Source organism: Hemicordylus capensis, chromosome 3 (genome assembly GCF_027244095.1).
Source record: "Hemicordylus capensis ecotype Gifberg chromosome 3, rHemCap1.1.pri, whole genome shotgun sequence".
Lineage (NCBI taxonomy): Eukaryota > Metazoa > Chordata > Lepidosauria > Squamata > Cordylidae > Hemicordylus > Hemicordylus capensis.
In genome coordinates, this window is record NC_069659.1 from 210,471,637 (window position 1) to 210,499,604 (window position 27,968).

At 44.3% G+C, this 27,968-nt stretch overlaps 1 long non-coding RNA gene across 1 annotated transcript; it reads right to left on the reverse strand.

The window, feature by feature from the left end:
* Window positions 1-297: 297 nt before the first annotated feature.
* Window positions 298-27,618, reverse strand: LOC128351220 (uncharacterized). The gene is made up of 3 exons (XR_008319650.1): window positions 27,559-27,618; window positions 21,298-21,376; window positions 298-578 (listed from the first exon to the last, which is right to left on the reverse strand). It is a non-coding gene; the product is annotated as an uncharacterized LOC128351220 (long non-coding RNA).
* Window positions 27,619-27,968: the final 350 nt, after the last annotated feature.

The following is a 27,968-nucleotide window of genomic DNA, read 5'->3' on the forward strand; positions in this document are numbered from 1 at the left end:
ATCCCATATTCAATCCCCAAGATGTTTACTGTATCTACCCACTTCAGTTTGGACTCTGGGGCCCCATAGGGCTGAGAGAGATTCCTGCCTGCAACCTTGGAGAAGCCAAGGCCAATCTGTATAGACAATACTGAGCTAGATAGACCAATGTTCTGACTCAGTGTGTGGCAGCTTCCTATCTTCCTTCCAAAAATGATAAATTAGTCTTTGATCAGTACAGAAACATGAAGCAACATAATATCACACCTGTTTTAATGAAAGTACTTTTTTTTATTTTACAAAAAAAGTACTATACATAACAAAATAGTAGATTCAATACATAACAAAATAGTAGATTCAATACATTAGTCATCAACTGTTGTCATATTCATTGGTATTAGGCAAAACACATAATAAGTAACATTATGAACTGGAGGCTTAGGTGCCTGGTGAAATTACCTAACCAAGATACTAAGAAAGGAAGTATTTATGACTTCTAACAATTAGCATGATGATTTGTCAGGAGAAAATGAAACAGACACTTCATCTTCTCTGCTTGGCATATCCTTAGAGGTACAATTAAGGTCTCGCGCAGATCCCTATAAAAATTAAAATATAATAAAACATGATTTTAAAAAGACAAGTTATTCCATTTGTGGAGGAAAATTGATTTTTGCAGCCCTAAAGGTATTCTGTGTAGGTTGGGTGGGAGCATAACCACTAAACAGGCACTTGGGGCTCTCTGAATGGTAGCTTGGGATGCACATACTTGGGATCAAGCCCCACTCAACCACTTGATTTGATTATTTATGTATTATTAAATAATACATAATGTCTATACCACGCTTTCAAAAATGTCTCAGGGCGGTTTACACAGAGAAGTAATAAATAAAAATAACATGGCTCCCTGTCCCCAAAAGGCTCACAATCTAAAAAGAAACATGAGATACACACCAGCAACAGTCACTGGAGGTCCTGGGCTGGGGGTGGAGAGGGCCAGTTACTCTCCCCCTGCTAAATAAAGAGATCACCACATTAAAAGGTGCCTCTTTGCCAGGTTAGCAGGGTTCCATAGGCTTGTCCTGCAGTTGTTTGACATGCATATTAATCCCTCAGATCCCTACAATCCTATGCACACTTGTGTGAGTAAGCAAACATAGTGGAACCTTACTTCTGAGTCAACATGCATAGGATAGGGTTGCAAGGTCAATAACTGGTTAGATGCACTACATTCACTAGAGAAATTGACTCTTGAACAAAATATTGGTATGATGGGATTTAGGCCCTGCAATGGTTTAGACACACTTTCTTTCTGCCCCCATCTCTTGCTGTCCTCCCCTTCAGACCTCTTTGTCATCATCTGCTCTCCATTTCAGGGTGTATTTTGTATGTTCCTGGGAGCAGAGACTCTCCTTTTGTTGCTCTGTAAAGCACTTTGTGTGCATACATAAAGCGTACATTTTTACCAACTAGGCCTTTCACAAGGCATCCAGAGGATCACAGGCTGTCCACTATCAGACTTACTGAAGTAAGCTGTCTAGGGATAGTGAAGGAAAGGTCCACAGGCCTGATGCATCCATTGATAAGGATTTCAAACTGGCTTTCAGGCAGGCTATGGGGTGGAGACTATGGAAGGACAGGGACTGAACTGGGGCAGTGGCTTATTCTCACCTATCTGACTGTGTTGCAAAGACAGCTAACAGCTCCCACTTGCAGCTAGAAGGAAGACATCTACAAGCAGAGGGAAGCCCTTTTTTGGTTAATGTCGTTCCTTTTGATTGCTCTCAACCCTCTTGATTTCCAAGGAAGGGCTGTTTCAGATCATCAGGACGGCCGCCCCACCACCCTTGCTATCACTCTGCATATGTGGGCCCTTGGGAAGGAGGAGGAAGCCCCACTGGAATCAGAGAGGAGACAAGGAAACTGCCACTTTCCCCTAACAAGCACTTTTCTTCCTGCAGAAGGAGGCGGCCAAGGTCCCAAGAGGGGAGACTGGGGAGAGCACAAGAAGTGGTCCAGCGACACCAAAGACCAACTGGCCATCCTGATCAGAGCCTTTGAGGAGGTTCCCTACCCAGGCTTCTCCAGCAGGATGGAGATTTCTTGCCTCACTTGCATCCTGGAGACTCACATCCAAGTAAGCCAAGAGGCAGCAGATTTCTCCCCCGCAATGGTGTTCCTTCCCACCCTAAGTGGGAGTCAAAGGCGGCTAAAAAAGTCAAATTAATGCAGTCTCTGACCGCTTAGCTCGACTGGAAGACCAAGGCACCATGCTTGTTCCAGCACCTCCTTCAACCCTGGTGGATCTGACTGAGCTGAAGGAGAATCCTGCACCAGCCCCAGCACCTGACAGCCATGCACCTGCAGACCAGGGTTCAGGTGAGGCGACCTGCCAGCTTATGGCCCTGGCTGATGGGTCCTTATGGTTTTTATCCCTCTTCTTTTCAGTCTTCATCATCACTCAGTCAACAGGGTGTTCCCCCCATGGGCTGGGCTGGCAAGGCAGACAGCCAGGTTTCCCAGGTACCCCCTGTTCTGGTTCTGTGTAGGTCTGGCAAGGTACTGGCCTTCTCGCTCAAGGTGGCTGGTCTGGCATAGTTAGCGCTAACCCTGCAGTATTGCCCTCAGCACCCACTGCAGAGAATTATCCACCCCCCTGGTGGGGTTTCCTTGCTGCTTGGGGATCACCTGCTCTCTGCCACCAAAGAGTGCTTCTGGCATGGAGAGCATGTGGACATCTTTCAGCTCTTGTCAAGGGAACCTGAGGCCGTGCTCAAGGAAGGGGAGCAAGAAAGAGCCTATTAACAGGAATTGTTAGGATGAGGGCATTTTGGATGAGGGCTGCGTTGGATGGGATAAGCAGCACCAGGAGCTGTGGCTCCAGATAACCTCCAGTCACCTGCGCCTGAAGCTTCTACCTCCTCTAGGGCCTCCCAATAGCCGGTTCAACCCCAGCTTGTGTTGGGAGTTCAACAACGGGGGGCAGTGCAGATGGTCCCCCTGCCAATTTCACCAGGACTGTGGCTTCTACAGGGGAAAGCATTGCAGCACGAACTGCCCCAGGATGCGGGGATTTAGGAGTGGTAGCAGGGACCCTGGGGCAGGTAAGAAAGGATCCAGAGGCACTGCCCCACCGCTGCAGGAAAAAAGGGACCTAGTCCTATTAAGCTGGCTGTTCTGTGGGAATGGTAGTGACCATATACATCTGGGCCAAGTATTTTGCAAACTCAGCCATGAGGTTCTGGTGCGACATGGCTGTGGTGCATGTCATCAACTCCCAGACATCTAGGTCTGACCAACTAATGTCCCTGGCTCGGCCATTCGCATTGCAGTGCCCTTGCCACAATATTTTTTTTTATGGATTGCCATGTTCTGGCTTGAGCGAGGTGATCCAGGCAGGCTGCTTTGACAGAGGTCGGTTAAGATGGCAGCATTAACCACAGGGCTGATGCTGGCTGGAGCCAAGGCATTTCGCCTGTTCTCTTTAGGTTGATTCACTGCGAGCAGTGGATCTTTAGTTTCCGCACTGTGGGGGTGAGGTGGGGTGAAGAGCCAATCCTTCAGTTCTGCGTTTCATTTGATTAATAAAGTTGGGGCCTGATTTAATTCCATCCAAGTGTCTCGTGTCTTCATTGGGGTCTAGGTGCAATGTGCAAGTCTGGATTTTTTCCTGTCCAAAACTCTGCTAATTTTGACTTCTTGAAAAATCTTTTGGCTAAAAAGCCAAAAGAGAATATCGGAGTTGATTCAGTGTTGATTATTGCAGGTCACTTCTTAGTAACTGCGTAGATAACGGTCATAACTGAATCTGGAACTAGACATGGCATAAAGGAAGAAGCAGGAGTAAAATCTATCAAACATTATCACAAGGACTTGAAATGCAGGACAGAGAAAATTGCTCTGGCATACTAAAGGGTCTCCTGTGTATTGAAGCTCATCAACTGATGAACTTTGTGACAGCCACACTAAAAAAGCCATTCAGATCAATTTCAGGATAATGGATATATTGTTCTCTCTCCTCCCCAGCCCAGATCTAGTTCCAAAACAGATGGTCCAAAAAGCCAAAACACCTTCGTAAGGCCACAAAGAAGCTTGGAAGCAGGGAAAAGCTCCCTCAGCATAACTTCTGCTCTTGGGACCAGCCAAATAATGCAACTGCTCCGGCTCAAAGTGTTGCCAACATGCTGGGCTTTCCAGGAACAAACTGGAATCTAGTGGAAGACAGGAGGCAGTATTGGGATAACATCCCCTATCAGAACAGCAGCTCCTTTGCAAGGACAATCTCCTTTCCAAACATCAATCTATAGATTTGCTGGTGGGGCTACAGGCACCAGAGGATCTGTTTTGGGAGCTGCTGGGAGTCTTCTCATGACAGGCCAACCAGTCCAGCAAGGTGGAGATGTTTCAGACAATTTATCAGACTTTCAGGGAGATTCAGATCTACTGTGGACTCCACAACAAAGATGGCAGACCTACACACCAAACTCCCAATACTCAACTTGACTAAGAAATCTGTGGTGGATACTAGACATTTTGAAGTACTTGCATTCTAATCAAGGTGCAGGTACTGAGGGAATGGCATTTCAGCATTTCATGCCAGTGATCGCACAATGCAATTTGGGCATAACATGTCTGTGGGATCCAGTAGTACTATTACATCCCCTTCTCCCACAGCGCAATGGCAAGAAGTTCAAGAGCAGATTCTGCCAGTTCCTTTCCTTCATCATCCCTTGCAAGAAACCACCTATAGGTCTGGCATGGAAAACTGACTCATAAGAAACCCCTTAGAACGGGTGTCTGGAAATAACCAGAACAGACAGCACTCTTCACCTTCACTTGGCCCCTTTCCCTCTACAACCTCGACATTCAAACCCTTACTCGAATATAGAATATGCTTAATATATTCATGTTAAAGTGTACTGTATTCATATTTATCAGTGTAATAGGTATTTATCATATTAAGTGTTTAACATGCATAAAAATGTTTTGTTGACAACTTGATAGCGTGTGTGTGATTTTGTTGTGGTGCAGAAATTCCAAACATCAATCTATAGCTTTGCTGATGAGGCTACAGGCACCAGGGAATCTGCTTTAGGAGCTTCTGAGAATCTTCCCATGATGGGCCAACCAGTCTGGCAAGGTGGAGAGTTTTCCAACAATTTACTAGATTTGGACAGTGATACAAATCTACTGTGTGCTGCACAAGGATGGCAGAGCTACACACCAAACTTCACAGCTTAGCCAAGCAATCTGTGGGACACCAGACATTTGCATTCTAATCAAGGTACAGAGGGCACTGCCTACATACCAACATCTCTAGCTAGTAATAGCCCAATACAATTTGGGTATAACATGTCTGGGGAATCCAGTAGTACTATTACATCACATCACAATGGCAAGAAGTTCCTAAAGAACAGATTCTGCCATTTCCTTTCCCTCGTCATCACTTGCAAGTAACAATTTAAACCACCTATTGGTCTGGCATGGAAAACTGACTTACTCATCAGAAATCATCAGAACTGGTGCCCGAGAATGGTGAGGACAGTACCCTACACCTCTGTCCACCTTCAAACCCTTACTTGAATATAGAATATGCTAATCATGATCAAGTTTCCTTGATCATGTAAGTAAATGAAGTAGTCAAGTAAGTAAATGTAAGTTCAGATGTGGTGAAAAGGAGACAACGTGTGCAGATCTGGATGGATTCTGGGACATGGGGAACTTCCAAGTAAGGATTTTCTGTGTTTAAATTTTGTCTAGCATTCAGGTGCCTCTTTCAACCTGAACTGTACACATCTGTGCAGAGTCAATGGCACAATAAGTGCTAAGATGCACTCAACACAGGAGAATTTAACACAAGAGGTGGAAACCATCCTCAACGTGGTTTCATAGACCCGACTGCTGTTTAGCGGTGTTGGCTAATAGGTTAGCCAATGGGGTGCAATTTGCCTATGAAACCCCTTACAGGAGTTATCTTTTAAGTTATATGCAAGTTTTGGGTGGTAAAGATGTATGTTAAATATATATATTTTTAAATAGTATGAGACCAAAAAGTTTATAAGTGAAAATTGTTACTGCTATCAAATGCTATTTCAATCTCTTAAGGCTGAAGTGCAGACGACAATGAAGATTAAATCCGTTGGAGCTCAATTTTGTTTTACCTCTGGGAATTCCTGCTTAGAATTCCGCTGTAATCCTCCAACCAGACTGCCACCTATTCTTTGTTTGTATTAGGCGGGGCAGGGAGTGGGGGTGGAGAATGGGCTTCTGGTGGTGACAAGTATCCCTAATGAAGCCATGAGTAGTTTGTAGAACTGTAGAATGTTATAGAAATTGGGTTACATTTTGTGCGGAAATGGAAGTTACTGCTTAGAATATGGCTTTTAGTTTCAATTACCTTTGTTTGCTAATTAATATTGACAGCTGGGCTATGGATCAGGAAGCTGTTTGTCAGAACGCTGCCTATCACTAATTGATGGCAAAGTGGCCTTCAGTAAGCCATGATTCCAGGCTTAGACCTCAATATTGTATGCAGTCTGGGGACCCCAATAGTGACCTGCTTTACCAAGTTGCTGTAAGGATTCTCTCATGACTTATGCCAAGCAAGTTAGTTCTTGAGTGCTTTGTGAATAAAGAGTGGCCTCCTACATAAAGGTCACCTTAGGTGGCACAGTGAGGAAATGCTAGCCTAACAAGCAGACGGTTGCCGGTTCAAATCCCTGCCCAGAGACCTAAGTTTGGGCGGAGTATAAATTTGATAAATTAAATAAAGAAATGAAGGAAGGAAGGAAGATGCTCTGTGGGTGCCAGGAGTCAAAGTCAACTTGACAGCACACTTTACCCTTACTGCATAATGAGGAACATTACTCAAAGTAGTCCCACTGAAGTTTAAAGGAGAAGCTGGGAGCCACCAAATCTCTGAAAAATCTAGGTTTCAGGGTAGCACAAGGAAGGCTGGAGGGTGTGTGTGTGCTTAGTCTTTCAAGAGGTCATGGGCCTGTGGTGGGCTGGGAAAGAAGGAAGAAGCAAGTAGAACATATGCAGGGGTTGTGAGCAGAGATGTGTGGGGAAGCACAGCATCCCTCCCCTTCCTTACCTCTGTGAAGGGACATGTCAGACACTCAGGGGCTTCTCAGACTTCCACCCCAAATACTCTTCTAGCACATGAGTTCCTAACCTGTGGTACTCCAGATGTTGCAGAACTACAGCTCCCATCATCCCCAGCCACAACAAACAGTACTTCTGCAACTTCTGGAGTACCACAGGTTGAGAGCCCCTGTTCTAGCACAGTCCTGTGCATTCTATTCAGAAGTCCCACCATGTTCAGTGGGAAATTGTGCAGAGCATCGTTGCCTTAAGAGTCAGTGCCACCGAAAGGGGAGAAATTGGATTGCATATATTTGAATTTGGATATAAATGTCAGTAGGATTGAACTGCACCAGTCAGTATTGCAGCAGGCAAACTCAAAGGGTAAGGAAGAAGGTGTTTACTACTTGCAAAGAGTCCACTTACATCCAAAACTTACAGCATTACTGAAATGATGAGGGTCGGGGCAAATCCCTGTAAGAGAGTGTTCTCCCTTAAAGGATCCGGGGGTATTGTAAAAGAAGGGTGAGTTTTTACTCTAATGGCTAGGTCTCAGAGTTTCTGTCCCAGGACCCAAGGAGTAGGCCTGTGTCCATCTCAGACAGAAGGCATTGCCCCAGGACTGTGTGGAGACAGGTGCTTCCTAAGACCATCTCCAGGCAGTACTTGCTATTTTCTATGGTCAGGGGAGCAGAGGGGGCTTTTCAGTGGAATCTGATTGCGTGACCAGGATGCCAGAAAGGTGAGAATGGGATGCTGGGAAGCAATTGTCTTTCCCCACACAGCATCTGGAAATAGGACAGACTGCAATGGCGCTACTATGTTATTCAGATGCAACACATGATTTTATAGCTCTTTCTATTTGGGAATCTATCCTCAGGCACCAGTACAAATCTCTCAGTCTCTCTTGAGTCCTCAGTTCCTTGATGAGTACCATGTGCCAGATAAAGGCCAACTGTAATTTTGCTGGCACAAGAAACCCATATGCTTCTCACACACACCATTTTAGGAAAGTTCACTGCAGATTCTGTAGTAAGGCAGCAATGTGGGCAAATGAACTCTTTTCTCATTAAGCCACTGGGCTGTCAACAACACCCATAATGTTTGCTGAATTGGGCATCCCACACATGCAGCTCTATTCTTGCATGACTGCAGTAAACACAGTAGAAATAAATGCAAGGACCTCTTCACCATCTACAAGTAGCACCTCTGATGATGGCAAAGGCAATGGCCTCAGTCATTCTCATTGTGTGTCCCTGGTTCATACTCCCATTTTGAACATGGAGGGGAGCAGTTTTGCTGACCATATAGCATGTTCATCCCATCCCATATGTGGTCAATAATGTTGGACAAGGTTCATGGTCAGTACATAACTTAAACATATGAACCCACAGACAGGTTCTTGCATTTTTTGGTAGCCCACATACAAGCAAGTGCTCCCCCCCCCCACCAGCTGAATCTCTCTTTCTGGCATCAGTACTGGTTCTTGATGCAAATGCAACAGTCTTTTCTATATTACCCTCATGAAGCTGAGCAAGAATCGCTCCCACTCCATAATCAGAAGCATCTGTGGTTACAGTTGCCAGTGACCACAGAATGCCAACCAAACTCTTCACAATCTTCAAACTCATCTGAGAAGCTATGGTTCTGTTCCAACTTGTAGTTCCTGCTAACAACTCCTGAAAAGGCTCAGTGGCAGATGCATGGTTTGGAATATGTTCTGCATCCCTGGAGGCAAGACTCAAGAAAGAACAAAGTCTGTCTATCACATGGAGGAAGCGCTTCTAGAATAGCTGACACATCAGGATTAGGCTTCTACTGAATTTATATGTCCCAGGAAAGTAAGTTCCATTTACCTCTTTCTACATTTATCCAAACTGAGCTCCAAACCTGCTGCATTCATACAGTCCAATAATGACCTCAAATTATTAGTGTTCTTTGCACGTGTTCCCAAAGACAATCTTCTAAACATTGCACCCCTTTCTGATTTTTTAGCACTATGGACATCATTATGTGAAAGGGACTAGGTGCCAATGCAAGTCGATAGGACTCACATTTTACACAAAGTAGTCCATGTGTAATACATACTGCTATAAGGTCTCAACCTTCATGCAGCATAACTTGATCGTATGCACTCTGCAAGTCAGGGGTTGAAAACATCCTTGCACCCCGTGCCAAAGTTCTGCAAAATCTCCCTCTATATTTTTAAGTGGATGACTATCAACCACAATAGCTTTATCTGGCTCTCCCAAATCTACAACAAGATAATTGCCACTATTTTTGCTAGTGTCACTGGTGTAGGTAAAACTAACTCAAATGATTTGTTCTCCTCAATGACATCCTTTCCTATACAGTCTTTCATTTCTCCCGATATAGCCCCTTAGTGTGAATGGTGTCATCACTTCTGTTGTGTAGGTACCACATTTTGCTTCATTTTAAGTTTAGCAACAAACCCCTGGCCACACAACCCAATTCACTTTTATACTGATCCCCTCTACTGCTGCAACTGACATTGGTTTGTACTGTAGTAGTCTTTGACTAGGAGGGGACTAAATATCCATCTATTATTCCAACATTCAAAGCAACACATAGCTCTATCAGGAACAGAGATCCCTCTAGAAACAATATGCAGTTCTGCAGGTGAACATGACCCAGGAGCTTTTACAGGCAAACATCCCCTTACCAGGATTTTGTAGGTAAGACACCAGGTGTAGTTTGGATTTACTAAATGGTACATTCCCAGAATAATGAAACACTGATTCTGCTAACATACAGGAACTGCTGACCCAGTATCCAGCATAAATTCTCCACAAGGAGAGCTGGTCTTGTGGTAGCAAGCACAAATTGTGTCCTTTCCTAAGCAGGGTCTGTCCTGGTTGCATTTGAATGAGAGACTACATGTGAACACCAAGTTATTCCCCTTAGGGGATGGGGCCTCTCTGAGAAGCAGGTTTAAAGTTTCCTCCCTGGCATCTCCAAGTCAGGGCTGAGACTCCTGCTTACAGTCTTGGAGAAGTTGCTGCTAGTCTGTGTAGGCAATACTGAGCTAGATGGACCAATGGTCCAACTCAGAAGGCAGCTTCCTATGTTCTTATTATCCTTTGCTATCCCCACAAATGCAATCTTGCATAGGGTCTTCTTCACAATAGGTGCAGGGCTAATCCTAGTTACAACACACTTTAGCATGATACCTTTTATTTTTTTACAGTGTATACTCTGAGCCATTTTAGCAGGACGTCTCCTATAACAAAAACATGATTTCTGGGACTCCATAGATAAGCTTTGTATGGCACTGTGTTGCAGCTTAATATTATCCTTTAATTCAAGGGTGGATAGGGTTTTCGCTGCTTGCATCTTCCTGCCCTGGGTTCATCCAAATGTGTATTCAACCTAGGGGTCCAACTCCCAAGCAAGTCTCTTGTGCTTGAGAGGATGTGGAAAGGTCACTGCTAGCACTTAAGCACATCTGACCAGCTTTGATTTCAAGGCAACTGCTAGCACTTAAGCACATCTGAGCTGCTTTGATTACAAGGCAACTGCTTTTTTCAGTTGAATTAGGTCTGCTAGATTTCTCAAACTCTGGCAGGCTTAATTTACAGCAAAATAAACTCCCGGTTCAGATGTGCCTAATTCAGTGAGAAATTTTTTAATTTGACTTTTTATTATTCTCTGAACACTGACAAATAGAATTAAATCCAACATTGTGAAATATAATCCACCACATTTTATGTGCTGTTTGTGTTATGTCCACCACAAGGCAGCTGCTGGAGTAGGATCTGACCCAGTTCAGCCATGAAGCCCAACCCACCTTGCAGGGTGGTTTTGAGGATAAACACCACCATCTGTACCTCTCTGGGCTCCAAAGACCAGGAGGCTCCACATTTGCTGATGGACTCCATCCCATCATCCCCGATGCTTGCCCCCTGTAGCAGTGGATAATGGGGTTGTAGTCCAACACCTCCAGGAGGACCAAAGTTCTGCAGCCTTGTGGTTGGGTACTCCCAATTTGCAGCAAGGCAACCTGACTTCAATCCTACTGCAGGTGTCGGTAGAACTACCACTCCCATCATTCCCAGCTAACTGAAGGACATGGGATGGGAAGGAAGCCAACCAGAAAATAATTGTATTCATCACTGGTCCCTCTTTATCATTGGCACACTCAGTTATCTATGTGTGTGTATCTCTATTGTATGCATGCACAATCTCTTGCATACAAAAGGGATTTATGGCACCACGCGCCTCCCAATCTCTTTGTTAATGAGCAATGGTTTTTAAAACCTAAACTTGCCATGTGGACTGGTGTCACCCCCTTAAAAACTGCCTTTGAGGGTTTCCTAGGGAAAACGTACATGGGGGAGGTATCTGAAATAGTAGGAGGCAGACATGGAGATTCTGTTACGCATCTCCAGAATCCCATCCACTTTGTGCACCCCAAATCCTTTCCTGTTCCAAGTCACTGTGTTATAGCAGGTGGTGTAGCTGGCAACATGTGAAGCCTGTTAACAAGTAATAAGGCCCTGAGTATTGGCCTGTGGTGATTGGTCACTACTTGTATAAGAGTAAAGCTCAAACCAGAGCAACTTGTCCACAGTGGTAAATGCTGCACCACTGTGGTCCACCCGGCTGCTGCTGTATATGTATGACTACATGTAGCTGGACTTACTGAGACAATACATCATGTAAGTGTCCTCAACTTCAATATATTCTTTTGTTGAACTTTTACCTGTGTGTGGAGTGTTCTTACTCAACCAAGTGGGACACAGGTGATTTGCTCTGTAATAGGGCGCAGCACCCAACATAGTATTTCCACCTAATATATTGTTTTATAACTCCTTCCCTCATACACGAAGAATATACTGTAGATTTACCTAAAGGTATATTCAGCATCTCCATTTTCTCCTTTCCCTTTCCAACTCCTTTCTCAACTGACAGGATCCCCACTGAGACTAATGTCCAAACAAATGAACCTAAAAGATTGCTGGATAGAATGCAACATATGTCAACAAGTGAAGCAATAAATTTGCTTCTCTTTACACTGGCAGGTAACTTCTTTAGGAAGTAACAAAGTCAGCCTTAGGTGCTATTTGCATCTCAATATCCAAAACCTCTTAGTTTTAATTCAGCCACTCCCGCCATTGTGAAATAACTCTGATGCTTACTATAATTTTTTGGTCCTTGCCTTCCAATATTTGCCTGACTAGAAGCATCAAAAAGGATTTACATGTAATCTCATGTAATCAGAGGTAGTGTGGTGTAGTGGTTCGAGTGCTGATTCAGGAAAACCAAGTCCAAACCCCCACTCGAAGAATTTGGGTCGCCATCATAATGTCTAGGCTAAAGCTGCTTCTTTGTCATGTCAACCCATTTATATCCCTCTCACCCACAAGCCCAGAGAGGTGTGCATAGCTACTTTTACTCTCACAACCATCCTGCAAGGAAGGTTAGGTCATAGACAGAGATGCACCAAGGTAATGTTGGAGCCTGAATGTAAAGACCTTTAGAAGCCCCCCCCCCCTGCAAATTAAGCACCACCATGCTCTGCTGGGTGACCACACCACCTGAGACAGACTAAAGAGGATTTGGAGGCTCCCAGGGGCTGAGGAGGCACTGGACTTCAGCCCCCAAGTCCAGAGGTAAGAGCACCTCTGGTCATAGAGAACCCTCTGCTTGGTAAAGTAGAGTACACCATGGGGCTGGCTGAGTTAGAGGGCAGCTGCTGTGATGGGCCAATCCCAATCCCAATCCCATTGCTGTAGCCAGTGACGAGCTCTCAGCACCAGCCTTGTAAGGTTAGCAATGGCATGTGATGGATCCTGACTAACATTAGGCAAGAAAGTCCCATGGAAATTATAAGGGCAAGGTAGGCATTGACCTTAGCCAGACGGCAAGCTAATATGTTGCTCAACTGGGCCCTTTTCCCAATATTGTGACCTTCAAACATGTACAATCCAAGTTCTTGAGGGCAGAGCTCTGTGTACCAAGATGTCTCCAATGCCACCCTACACCTGGAGACAGGCCAGATCAAGATTAAGGCTAGGGTGTCGATGGCCACTCTCTCCTATTGGCTTAGACTATCCTTTTGCCCAATTGGTCTTGCCCCTCTAACCCTGCATTATGATTATCAATCTAGTTGGGCTCAGCAATTGAGGCGAAATTAGCTTCCCTGGGTCTCTCCCCACAGTCCCTGCTCAACATGGGCTACGATCAGGCAAAAGCAACTATTAAGCAGCGCATTACAGACATTGAGCGCCAAAGTGACTTCAGTAGTGTCTCAAAATGTCATATCCGTGAGGAGCTTAGATATATTGCCTCTCCTGCAGCATCTCTCACTTATTTGGAGGTCCCAAACCACAGAAGGGCATTCACTTTGGCTCGCTGCTATGGTCCCCCCTCAGCAGTGCTAGAGGGCCGTTACAGAAAGATCCCACTTGCAGAGCGATTATGTCCCTGTGGCTCAGAACAGATCGAAACTATTGTGCATGTCCTTTTATACTGCCTGTTTTATAGAGACATTCGTGCTGCCCTTATTCTCCCATTGCTAAGCAAGTTCCCGGGACGTTCAAGACAATTCTACGGTTTTCTGTTGCTCTCTGACTAACCCTGCCATTACACCTAGCATTGCCAAGTTGTGCGGCTGCAATAAGCCCCCTTAATCTGTTTCTGTATGACTCTGGATTGACCTCGCACTTGCCCATGCCACCATACCCATTGTTTTATTGCATTGTACTGCATTTTATTGTCCTTCTGCTGCTTTTTATCATTTTAAATCTGGACTTTTACAATTTTATACTCCCCTTTTCATCATTTCTGTGCATTTTTATAATAGAAACTATATTATATTTTATCTTTTAGCTTTAATAATTTTAGGTTTGGAGCTTTTTAGTATTAATGGGCATATTCTATAGATTTCACTTTTTAAAACTGCAATTATTCTTAGTTTTAGCCTTTTGATGGTAAGTACTAATATGTATTCTAACTTGCTTTTTAAGATTGCAATCATCCTTAATTTTAGCTTTGTCATAACAACATCATCATAACATGTAATTTTTAACCTGAATCAATTTTATGCTGGTCTCTGACCATAATAAAGGATGTATTGATTGATTTAAGCCAATATGTTTGCTATTACAACAAGTCTATTAATAAAACAAATTATAAACCACCATCCAAGGCAGACTGAACCACTGTTGGACAGCTCAGAATTCTGAACTTCATCACAATCTCTGGACTAAATCTGCTTCCCTTTAAATGTTAACCCCAATTTTAAATGTTAACCCCAAGGATATTTTACTTTCACAACAACCCAGTGAGGTAGGTTTACAGGTGAAACTTGGAAAATTAGAATATCATGCAAAAGTCCATTAATTTCAGTAATGCAAATTAAAAGGTGAAACTGATATGAGACAGACGCATTACCTGCAAAGTGAGATAAGTCAAGCCTTAATTTGTTATAATTGTGATGATCATGGCGTACAGCTCATGAAAACCCCAAATCCACAATCTCAGAAAATTAGAATATTACATGGAACCAAGAAGACAAGGATCGAAGAATAGAACAATATTGGACCTCTGAAAAGTATACAGTGTACTGTGCTTGACTGGCCAGCAAACTTGCCTGACCTGACCCCATAGAGAATCTATGGGGCATTGCCAAGAGAAGGATGAGAGACATGAGACCAAACAATGCAGAATTGCTGAAGGCCGCTAATGAAGCATCCTGGTCTTCCATAATACCTCATCAGTGCCACAGGCTGATAGCATCCATGCCACGCCGCACTGAGGCAGTAATTGCTGCAAAAGGGGCCCAAACCAAGTACTGAATACATTAGCATGCTTATACTTTTCAGAGGTCCGATATTGTTCTATTCTTCAATCCTTGTCTTCTTGGTTCCATGTAATATTCTTATTTTCTGAGATTGTGGATTTGGGGTTTTCATGAGCTGTACGCCATGATCATCACAATTATAACAAATTAAGGCTTGACTTATCTCACTTTGCATGTAATGCGTCTGTCTCATATCAGTTTCACCTTTTAATTTGCATTACTGAAATTAATGGACTTTTGCACAATATTCTAATTTTCCGAGTTTCACCTGTATCTAGGAGAGAGGCAAGTGGCCCACTCACATTGTACATTTCAGGGCTGAAAAGGGATTGTGAACTAAAGTCTTCTGATAGAACAGCACACAGAGCCCTGCTGAATTAAGCCCAACGCCTATCTAGTCTGACATCCTGTTTCACACAGATGCCCCCAAGAAGCCCATAAGGAAGAGGTGAGGGCATGCCCTCACTTCTGCTGTGGCTCCCCTGTAAATGGTATTTAGAGGCATCTTGCCTCTAAGGAAGGAGGTGGCCTATGGCCTCAGACACTTCCAAGGAGCTGTCTACCGGGATCCCGAGATCTCTCTCCTGTTCTGTCACTCACAGTTTGGACTGCATCAATGTTTAAGTGAAGTTGGGTTTTTTTTACCCCAGTATTACTTGATTATTAGCAAGCCAGACATTGCTGGTTCAAATCCCCACCGGTATGCTTCCCAGACTATGGGAAACAACTATATTGGGCAGCAGCGATATAGGAAGACGCTGAAAGGCATCATCTCATACTGTGAGGGAGATGGCAATGGTAAACCACTTCTGGATTCTACCAAAGACAGCCACAGGGTTCTGTGGGCGCCAGGAGTCGATACCGACTCCATGGCACACTTGTCACTTGATTACATTAAAATGCATTTGCTATTTTGTCACAGAGTTTGGAAAGATCCTTTGGGAGCTCCTCACAACCTTACTGAATAGTTTACAGTCATCTGCAATTTGAATAGTTTTCTGTCCTCTGCAGTTTGGCTACTGTTTACAAGTTAAGCACTTTTTGATTAAACAAAGATGTATAACCAGATTCCATGGCTTCAGTATTTATCTTAAGATGAGATTCAGAAACATAATGAAGTTTGAGCAAATAGGAACTGGAGACTAAGATGGGAACATTGAGTGCTAACTTTGCATTATTTTAGATGCTGGAAGGAAACATAGCAATAGAAATGTGAAGATCATGAGCCAGCGTGGTGTAGTGGTTAGAGTGCCAGTCTAGGACCGGGGAGACCCGAGTTCAAATCCCCATTCAGCCATGAGGCTTGCTGGGTGACTCTGGGCCAGTCACTTCTCTCTCAGCCTAACCTACTTCACAGGGTTTCTGTGAAAGAGAAACTCAAGTATGTACACCACTCTGGGCTCCTTGGAGGAAGAGCGGGATATAAATCTAAAAAATAATAAATAAACTGGCATGGTTTACTGGCTGGCAATTACATCATTGATTCCTAAAGATTATCAGAAACTGATAACACATTTAACTGTTGCCAAAATGGTTATCACACACACAAAGGAAACATCTTTACCTCCTAGTCTGGGATGAGAGAATAATCAAGGTTTAAGATAAAGCATGTTGCTCAGGAGCCTTTGATGCATCATGAGAGTGAGTGTGTGTGTGTGTGTGTGTGTGTGTGTGTGTGTGTGTGTACACAAGTTAAAAGTAGTTATTGGCTAAACGCCAGATATGGCTTCAGTATTTTCAAACAAGGTTTAGGGAAATCACAATTGTCAAATGGTTTGCAGGTAAGAGGATAATTTAACTTGCAATTGGAACAAAAACATAGAAGTACAAGCTTAAGTTATTGGGGGTAAATCTGGTATTAGGCTAGCCATGTTCAAAAGTTGGGTTCTAAAACAAGTGGATAGAAGTTATTTGTTTGGGTTTTTTTGCAGGGTAGCAAGGTAGCAGCAGGAGCCCCCCCACCATGCAGGGGGGCTTTGCGGCGGAAGAGGCCTCGCAACAGGGCGGTCTGGGCACCACATTTTGCTAGCCCCTGGCTGCAGTGGCCTCTGGCTGGGGATTCTGGGAGTTGGAGTCAGCAACATCTGGGAATCCCTGTTAGAACACTATCACCACCACTAGGACTTGCAAAAGGAACAGGGAGCAAACTGTACTAGCATACTACAAGTTCTCCCGTGGATGCATGCAAATACTAAACTCTGATAGCAACTTGCTAACAAAGCCATACAGATGAATTTCCAGATAATGGAATATGGTTCTCTCTCCTCTCCTGTCCAGGTCTGGTTCCAAAACAGACGAGCCAGGAAGACAAAACTTCTTTCTAAGACCATACAAATGCTTGGAAACAGGGCTCCCTCAGTATATCCTCTGCCAACATGCCAGGCCCTCTGAGAACAAACTGGAATCTCTTGGAAGACAAGAGGCAGTATTGGGATAACATCCCCTATTAGAACAGCAGCTCCTTTGCAAGGACAATCCCCTTTCCAAACAGTCAATGTAGCTTTGCTGGTATGGCTACAGGCACCGCAGAATCTGTTTTAGGAGCTGCTGGGAGTCTTCCCATGACAGGCCAATCAGTCCAGAGATTTTTTAGACAATTAACCAGACCTGCATTGAGATACCAATCTACTCTGAGCTCCACAACAAGTATGTCAGATCTACACACCAAATTCCCAGTACCTAGCTTTGCCAAGCAATCTGTGTGTGATGCCAGATTTTGAGGTACTTGCATTCTAGTCAAGGGGCAGGTACTGAGGGAACGGCCTAAGTACCACATCTCAGGCCAGTAAGAGCCCAATTCAGTGTGGGCATAATGTGTCTGTGTGATCCGGTGGTACGATTTAGGGATGTGCAATCAGGTTTCACGGCAAACTGGTTTGGTTCAACAGTTTGAGGTTGAACTGAACTACCCCCTGTTCAGTCTGACCCTGGACTGAACCTCGCCCCCTGGCCCATTGCAGGGGGCGGGGGTTGTGAGCTCTTTTAAAAAAAAATGTAACCTCACCCCCTCTGTGGGGGTTCTTCGAGGTGGCGGTGGGGCTGTGGTCCACGGAGGCTCCACGCCAGCCTCCATTGCTTCCAAAACTGCAAAACTTGCTTTTCCCCCCATGTGTGCAATCGGCCTCTGCTCACAACCCCCCCTGGACTGAACCAAACTAGGGCGTGGGTTGAAGGAGTGATGGACCAAACTGGCCCAGTCGGGTTCAGGTCCAATTCGGACTTGAACCGGACCAGCTGGTTCTGTGCACACTCATAGTATGATTATGTTCCCATCTCCCACAGCACTATGACAAGAAGTTCCTCAAGAGCAGATTCTGCCAGTTCCTTTCCTTCATCATCCCTTGCAAGAAACAGCCTATGCTACCTGTTCGTCTGGTAGAGAAAACTGGCCAACTCATAAGAAACCCTTTAGAACTGGTGCCTGAAAGTGACCAGAACAGACAGCACTCTTCACCTTCACTTGGCCACTTCCCCTCTACAACTCCACATTCAAACTCTTACCTGAATATAGAATATGCTTTATTATATATTCATGTTCAAGTGTACTGTATTCATATGTATTAATATAATCCATCTTTATGGTCCTTTCAAGTGTATATATAACATGCATATAAATATTTTAACGACAATTTGAAAAAGTTAGTTTGATTTTGTTGGGTGGCAGACATGCTGGGTTTGGGGCAGCAAGAGCCTTCTCACCAAGTTATTAGTGGCTTGCTGTCTTTACTTAGGAGGGGATTGCATGAGCCAAGTATACTTAGTGAGTTTGCCTGCAACCTCCTAGTTCCAGAACATTGTAGCTTGTTGAATGCCTAACTAGTTGGTCATTGGTCAAGACTGTCTGAAGACCCTGGACCACCACTCAGACTAGTCATGATGCAAGTCTACAAGTATTCACATTAACCTTAATCCACCTGGGTTTTTAATGGACTGTGGACCACTTGCGTAAGCGTTTGCTGACTAAGCTTGCCAAAACTATGCTAGTATTATTGCTCCCATCCTTCACTTAAAGTAGTCATATACAAGAAGGGTTCCGATTGGCCCTTTTGGTCAAGGGGCGGGGTTTCGGCCAGGATCGGCCGATCCCCGCCCCATTCTCTTTTCAGTTGGGGCCAGGCAGTCACAGGAGAAGGAGCTCTTTCTTCCCTCCCTGGTACAGAGCGGGTCTAGTAACTGGTCGCCTGAAGGGGCTGAGTAGGAATTTTTTGCTCCCAATGCATTGGCCACTGTTGGGTTTTTTCCCCGCCTACTCCGTTCTGTGTCCTGGGTGCGTAGTTAGAGTTCGGTTGGCCACAATGGCAGGCGGGCAGGGTGGTAATTTGCGGGTTAGAATATTGGTGAGCACCCTTGGATATGTAAAACGGTGATTGGTTAATCGCTCCTTTGTGGCACGGGGAAAATGATTGCCATGAAACCTGCTTCAGGACTTCTCCAACCTTTGGGCTGCATGGTCCGGGGTGGACGAATGCCTAGAAGTATCCAGATCCTCTCTTACAGAAGGGGGGGTTGGCTTTGAAGGAATTGAGTGGGGCGTACCTGCCCATTCCCGAGCCAGGGTGTGTCGCCCAGTAGGGTGATGGGTAGGACTTCAGAGATCTGACCTGCTTCTATTGGCCCGCACTGTTCTCTAAGGGTGATTAATCACCTGGTGTTCCAGTCTGCCATGCCTGTGTAATAGTTAATAAAGTTGTGGCCCTTTTCATCCATATTAACTCTACATGTCTTCTTGAGCTGGGGTCTGGGGACAATGTTTAATTCTTATTTTAAACTGTTAATTGTTGTGTTATTGTTTTTAATTTGTTTTAGCTTTCCATTGTTTTACAAGTTTTGTTTTAATTGTAAACCGCCCTGAGCCATTTTTGGAAGGGCAGTATATAAATCAAATAAATAATAATAAATAATAATAATAATAAGGGTGGGGGGCAGCATCATTTTAGGGGGGGGGAATGGGATACTTTGGGGTGTGTTTTAATTCAATGAGTTTGAGTCACTAACAATTTTTTGTAAGAGGCCCAACATACACAAGATTATCTTCCTGGACCAGCCATTCGCTGACTTCAAGACTAAACTTGCAGCTCTATGCCAGGTTTCTTGTGGTAGGAAGAGAGAGGGGTAATTTTCAGTCTTCCCTCTGTGTCCTGCTGTGGCTCCCAAAATTATGTCCCTGGTAGTTGTGGGGGTGGACTTTCAGGACTGAGTCATCCTGATACAATTGTATTGTTGGGTTTTTGATCCATAGTTGATTACAATCAAGAGAACTAATAAAAAAGAAGGGACAGTGCTTATTTGATTTGATGACCAATTCTACAAACAGCACAAAAAGAAGCAACCTTATAGGTTATTTCAATGTTCAGACAAAAGCCATGAAATATAAAATTCATCAGACCAACAAGGTAAATTTCCCATTAATGAATTCTCCAAGAAATCTGATACATTTGACAATGTAGGAGCAGATGATTGATTAAATGACTTCAGCACCTCAACGGCACTGGCGCTCTTCATAGAGAATTCTGGCATCTCTTCCCTCAAATACTGCTGAAGGAAGTACATCAGATCTTGCAAGCCCAAATGCTCTCCTATAGGATGGTATTGTAAAAAAAATCAAAATAATTTGCCAGTTTTCTTCACTGATTCCCAGAACACCTCTAACTATGCTCCACAATCATAGTTATGTCCTTTTCTTGCCTGTCTGTGTACATTAAGCTTTTGTTTTACTGTAATCTTTAGCTTCTCCAGATCTTCTTTAGCTTGAAGTAATGAAATCTCTGCAGTAACATTACATTCCTTCACCACAAGGTTCTTGCACTATGAATTCAATTCATTTTTTTTTTAACTAGAGCTGCCAGCTCTACTGGAAGCAATCTCAATTCATGCTGATCATTACAGAGACTGACCATCATTCAAGTCTCAAGTTTACATAAGCCTGTCTCTAACTGTACAAGGGAGTTTGAAGAACCCCTGGTCACCTGCTGAAACACCCTCCTGAATGTGGTTTGGGCTGCTTTGACTGAGCTTCCATTCAAACCAAGTTGTGCACCATATAACATTTGTGAGATTACCTGCGCAAAGTGTTTAAGAGCTGCTGGTATAAACCACCTACCCTTAGCATGATAATATTTCTGCATTACCAATGCACTCCTTGAGGCAGATTGTTTCAGGCACACTTTGTGTGTACACCAGCGACCTGAAGCTTGCAATATTGTTCCCAGATACTTAAAAACCTTTCCTTGCTTAGTTTCTTGACCATTTCAGCACCATCTAGCAACATCACATGCATATAACAAGATCTAAACAGGCCTTGTGCCAGTTTTGGGCGATGCAGATCTGGATTATCTAGCCATCTGACTATAGCATTTATATGCAACTGTTAGATCGGCTGAGAGATGACCTTGTGGGTTACATCTTACCCCTCAGATGATATCTTGATGTAAGTAAGGAATCAGAAGAAGCACACGCCTGTCAGCTGATTTCTTGCAGAGTCTGCCCCTACAAATAGAGTCAAAGGTCAATCTGAAATCTATGAAGGCCACATGCAAGGCAGATTTCGGTTTAGACAAGTAGGTCTCCACCATGTGCTCTTGCAGCAATGCCTGATCTAAAGTAGAGCACCTTTCCCTAAAACCTGCTTGCTCTTTGGCTATGGCCCCCTCTTGAATACCATGCAAGACTGAAGCGAGCAGGACTGCCTACGATTCAATGCCTTTGACTCAGAGCCATGTAGGAAATGGATAGTTTATGGCTGAGTCATCCAGCATCTCTTGGGCTGCAAAACTGCTAGGAGGGGGATTTATACTAGAGGATTATCTGAAAAACCATAGTAATCGATCACAAAATAAAATGTTAAGCCATTTCCCCACACCAGCTGTTTTCCCTTCCTTGCAAGATAGCATTTTGGAAATCACTGTTTGTATAGATAGAAAAACGTAAGCAGAGAGAACAATGGTTTTGCATTTTTCACAAAGAGCTTGGTTATCAACATGTGATCTTCAGAGCATGTAAATGTGTCTGTTTAGTTGCAAGGGCCAAATCCCCAAACCTGCATGCACAGACACTCTAAGAGTGAAAACATATTCCCTCTCAAAACATTTTAAATGAAATATTTCCAGTTTGTGGAGGAACATTTTTGTTTTTGTAGTCCTTAAATTATTCCATGCATGTTGAGTGGGGGCGGGGGGAGCATAACCAATAATAGGCACTTTGGGCTCTCTGAGTGGTAGCTTGGGATGCACATACATGGGATCAAGCCCCACTCAACTGCTTGATTTGGTTCCAAGTAAACGTGCATAGACTTGCCCTGCAGTCGGTCGACATGCATATAAATCCCACAGATCGCTCCAAGGACCAAAGCTGCAATCCTGTGCACACTTACCTGTGAGTAAGCAAACACAGTGGAGCCTACTTCTGAGTCAACATGCATAGGATAGGGTTGCAAGGTCAGTAACTGAGGAGTTACACAACATTCTCCAGGGAAATGGACTCTTGAACAAAATACTGATCTGATGGGATTTAGCCTCTGCCATTGTCTAGGGACACTTTCCACCCCCATCTCTTGCTGTCCTCCCCTTCAGACCTCTTTTTGTCATCATCTGTTCTCCATTTCAGGATGTATTTTGTAAGTTCCTGGAGGCAGACACCTCTCCTTCTGTTGCTCTGTAATGCAGCTTACGAATGGATCATGCAACACCAGATAGTATTCAGATAGGTCTATCCTATGGGACTTTTACTTCGAGACAGACCTGTCTGAAGGTGGAGGGGCTTGGCAAATGGGCATTCAGAGTCCTGTGCTGCTTATGGAATCCCTGGGCCTGCTGTGCTGCTGCAGCTCCAGAGCTAAACCTGAACATTTAGGCTGTCGGCCAAGAAGCAGGGCTCAGATTTTGCCACCATAGTTGCTCTCCTTTACAACCAAGTTGTTTGAGGATTGATCATGAAACTTTGAAAAAAATTTAGCGGGGTAGGACTTGCCCTGTTTCCCCCTAACAGGTCTGAGCACAGCAACAGACCTTTCTGCTTCCAGTAGGGCTGCAGAATATCAATTCATCATGCCCCGTAACCCCCACACACATATTATTCTTGCCTTGGACCTCACAGTAGCTAGAGAAAGCCTTGAGCACATGTGAGCCCTGAAGCTCCTTAGGGGAACAGGGAGGGCAAGATCCAAAGGTGAGAAATAGGCTGCCCAGCCGAGCAGTTGACACTCACTTTAGCCACAAATATAAAGCAGGCATTTGAATGTGGCCGTCTGTGCCTCATTCAGGAACTTTGTTTCCACTTTAATCGCTTCCATATTTGTGTCATACATACATTTTAACCACTAGGGCTTTCACAGGGCATCAAGAAGATCACAGGCTGTCCACTCTCAGACACTTTGTTTTTGTTTTTTTAAGATAGGAAGTGGATTCTTCAGGTGACAAGTCTAACCTGTGATGAAATAGTGATGTAAGCTGCCTAGGAATAGTGAAGGAAAGGTTCACAGGCCCGATGCATCCATTGATAAACAAGCACGAGCTAGACCGCTAGCGGCCCATGTGCAGCCACAGCCCCTCTCACCCCGCCCCCTGCATCTGAGGTTAGACCCGGGGTGTGTGGTCTGGCTCCCAAATGGAGCTGCATGGCTCCGTTTGGGAGTTGGAGTCCGGCAGCGCGGCCAGGAGTGGCTCTTCCCTGCTACAGGCACCAGGGAATCTGCTTTAAGAGCTGCTGGGAGTCTTCCCATGATGGGCCAACCAGTCTGGCAAGGTGGAGAGTTTTCTAACAATTTACTAGATTTGGACGGTGATACAGATCTACTGTGGGTTCCACAACAAGGATGGCAGAGCTACACACCAAGCTTCACAGCTTCCTCAAGCAATCTTTGTGGGACACCAGACATTTGGAGGTACTTGCATTCTAATCAAGGTGCAGGTACCGAGGGCACTGCCTACATGCCAACATCTCTGGCCAGTAATCGCCCAATGCAATTTGGGCATAACATGTCTGGGGAATCCAGTTGTACTATTACATCACCTTCTCCCACAGCACAATGGCAAGAAATTCCTCAAGACCAGATACCACCAGTTCCTTTCCTTCACCATCATCCCTTGCAAGTAACAACCTATACCACCTATTGGTCTGGCATGGAAAACTGACTCCTAAGAAACCATTTGTTCTTGTCATTTTCAGGCACCAGTTCTAGACAGCACTCTGAGTCTGTACTTCCCCTTGGCCACTTTCTCTCTGCACTCAAAAGCTTACTTGAATATAGAAAATGTTTAATATATTAGTGTTCAAGTGTAATCCTTTCTTCAATATAGAATCCCAGTTTCAAGGGAGCAACCCCTCAGCGGGGCAACCTCTTGCCTGTGGGCTTCTCAGAGGCATCTGGTGGGCCACGGTGTCAGACAGGATGCTGGACTAGATAGGCCTTGGGCCTGATCCAGCAGGGCTGTTCTAATGTTAACATTATGTCTGGTCATTCAAACTATTTCTCTCCCGCCCCCCCCCCCCGCCAAACCTTAAGAGTTAGTACCACTGAATGGGAAGAAATTGATTGCACACATTTGAACTATGATACAAATGTCAATATGAATCAACTGCACCAGTCAGCCAGTATTGCAGCAGGCCACCTCAAAGGGTAAGCAAGAAGGTGCTTTGCTACTTGCAAAGAGTCCACACATCCCTGCAAGATAGTCTGATCTGCCTTAAATGATCCAAGGGATTTGTAGAAGAGTGGGGTTTTTTGTTTTGTTTTGTTAACTTTAATGGCTAGGTCTCAGAGCTTCTGTCCCAGGACCTAAAGAGAAAGCCTGTGTGTCAGTCTCAGACTGACAAAAAGTCTCAGACTGACCCAGGACTGTGTGGAGACAGGCGTTTCTTATGTGAACAGCTCCAGGCAGTACTTGATATTTTCTGTGTGTGGTGGGGTAGAGGGAGCTTTTTAGTGCATAAGATGATGTGAGTATGGGATGCTGGGAAGACGTTGTCTTTCCCCCACACAGCATCTGGAAATGGGACAGACTGCAACGGTGCTACTACATCAAGCAGACGCAACACATGTTTTTTATAGCTCTTTCTATTTGGGAATCTATTCCCTGTCACCAGTACAATTTTCTCAGCCTTTGTTTAGTCCAGGGTGGAGCCTCCATTGCATGAATGGATTCAAAGAACCCCGGGCTGCCATGCTCAGGGGGCGTACCTTGTATCCCAGGCACACCCACTGCGTCTGGTGTCTGACTTCTGACATGAGGGCATGGCTAGGGGGGCTGCTGGCCTCCCTATGTCACTAGTTTAGTCCTTAATTCCTTGGCAAGTATCATGTGCCGACCCATAGAAAGGGTGAACTCTAATTTTTCTGGCACAAGAAACCAACACACACTCCCCATGAAGTTTTTCACACCCAGCTGTTAGATTGCATCTCCTATGGAATGGAGAATATACATTCACATATCAACCAAGTTGACCCTAAGGTCCCTGTGAGCTATCAAGGAGCACTTGACACACAATTTGGGTTTGTTATTGTGTGTTAGAGTGTAGCCCGATTTATATCCAGGATTTAAAAAGTGTGTCTGATTTTTGGGACAACTTCTAACTTGCAGTAAAAGCTCTCAGTTAACCCGCCATGGTAAAGCATGCTGTCTGGGAAAGCTCCATGTAAAGCAAGTTCATCATGCACTCTGTAATAAGGCAGCAGTATGGGCTCAAACTCCCTTTTCTCATTAGGCCACTGGCCTGTCCAGCACACCCATAACATCTGTTATACTAGACAATGCTCATATGCAGCTCTATTCTTGTGTGACTGCAGTTAGGTGCACTATGCAAGGTCCTCTTCATCACCAACAAGCAGTGGGGACTGTGTGCTTCTAGTTTATATTCCATGTGAAGGAGAGCAGTTTTGCAGACCACATAGTATGCTCATCCCATCCCTCTGGTCAGTAAAGTTTGTCAAAGGTTGATGGTCAGTATGCAACTTAAACATGTGACCCCACAGACAAGTTCTTCCTTTTTTTGTGGCCCACACAGGAGCAAGTACTTTTTCGATAGCAGAATCTTGTCTCTTCAGCATCAGTACATGTTCTTGATGCAAATGCAACAGTCTTTTCTATACTACCAACAATATCAGTGCACGTCAATTAATAACCTCCACAATCTTCAAACTAATGTGAGCAGCTACGGTTCAGTTCCAACTTGCAGTTCCAACTTGCAGTTCCTGAACAGGCTCAGTGGCAGACGCATGGATGGGAATACATTCTACATACCTGGAGGCAAGACCCAAGAAAGAACAAAGTCTCTCTATCACATGGAGGAGGTGCTTCTAAATTAACTGACATGGCGATCATTAGGCTTCAGTCACTGTACTGAAATTAAATATGCCCCAGGAAATTCCTTTGGCCTCCGTCTACGTTTTATCCAAACTGAGCTCCAAACCTGCTGTAGTAACACTGGCTAATAATGACCTTAAATTATTTTCATGTTCTTTAGGTGTATTCCCAAAGGTGATCATCCAAACATTGAACCCCTTTGATTTTTCAGTACTACAGATATTCTTTGAGAGGCACTAGATGCCGATGCAAGCCCATAAGAAACACAATTAAGGCAAGGTAGTCCATGTGTAATACATGCTGCTGTAAGGTCTCCATCTTCATGCAACACAACTTGATGGTATGCACTCTGGTGGATGACTATCAACCATAATAGCTTTATCTGGCTCTCTCAAATCCACAAAAGGACTAGCATCACCATTTCCCCCCACTGCTGTAGGAAGTTTTACCACACATCCCCTCTAGAATGGATATGTGTATTCACTTAGTGACCAAATTCACCCAGAAGTCCCTGCAAGGCATCAGGGAGCACTTCATACACAATTTGGGTTTTTCATCCCACAGAGTATAGCGCAATTTATATCCAGGATTAAAAAATCCACTTTGAATGCATTCTTTAAATACAACTTTGAATATGGACTTTAGCAACCCCCCCCCCTTTTAAAGAGTGTTTATACCAAGCATTTTAGCACAACACTTTCTATAACTTGCAAAATGCTGTAGTGGCCCCCCCCCACAAAACACCAAAAACCTGACTTCTGGTACTCTTGAATTTGCTGAGACAATTTTTGACCACTTGCTTCTTCACAGCCCACAACAGAACTTTTGGGTGTAGTAGAATCCACTACTTGCATTTAACTCTCTTTGTTCAAGTTCATTCTCTTGGTTTCCATCAATGGCATCTCCATTTCCAGAAGCAGTCTCAAAGCCAAGACATAGATATATTCTCAGTCAGCTGGGCTCCAACCATCTCTCCAGATATTAACAGGCCCATCAAATCCTTCCAGCAGTAAGAGATTGCAATTCCTCTGGCAAGGATTGTAACAGTTAGCTACAACATTCACCTTTAACACAATGTTTGTTTGTTTTGAGTTGCCAGCAGAGTCTCATATTTGTCATCAACAGAATAAGTGGTATAAAACATATAGTTGTCCTTCAGCTCCCAAATTATGGAGAAATAATACACATTTCCTTGCCTCAGAGTCCTCTCTATCATTAGCTGCCAAGAAGTAGTTTTCAAACAGAGAATGCAACCAGTAGCTCACCTGGACTCTGAAGAAAGAAGCAGGTGGATTAATTGATTAGAAAGCTATCCCAGCATCATCATTATCAATATGTTGTACCCAGAAGAAGCAAAAGTAAAATACAAACCCTTTACTGAGAATGGTCTTCCACAAAACCACAACAGCCCAACTCAACCAACACCAAAACTCACCCACTGCTGCTTCTTACTTGCCTTTTATACACTGCCTTCCTTCAGCTGGCTATACACTCCAAATGAATTTAAAGAGAACAGTGTCTTAAAAGTACAAACCTCCATGCTGAGAAGCAGTATGCTACTGAATACCAGTCAAGGGGGGCAAACAGAAGGGACAGGTTGCTGCCTTCATGGCCTGCTGGCTAGTGGGCTTTCTTGTGGGCAAAGAGTGTGAATGTATGTTGCGCTCCCCATCCAGATTTGGGTCAAGGGCTATTCTGAGGTTGGTGGGCAACTTCAGACATATCCAGACACCTGAAGACTCTCTCTCTTGATGGGGGGGGGGGATGGGGGGCAGGCCTTG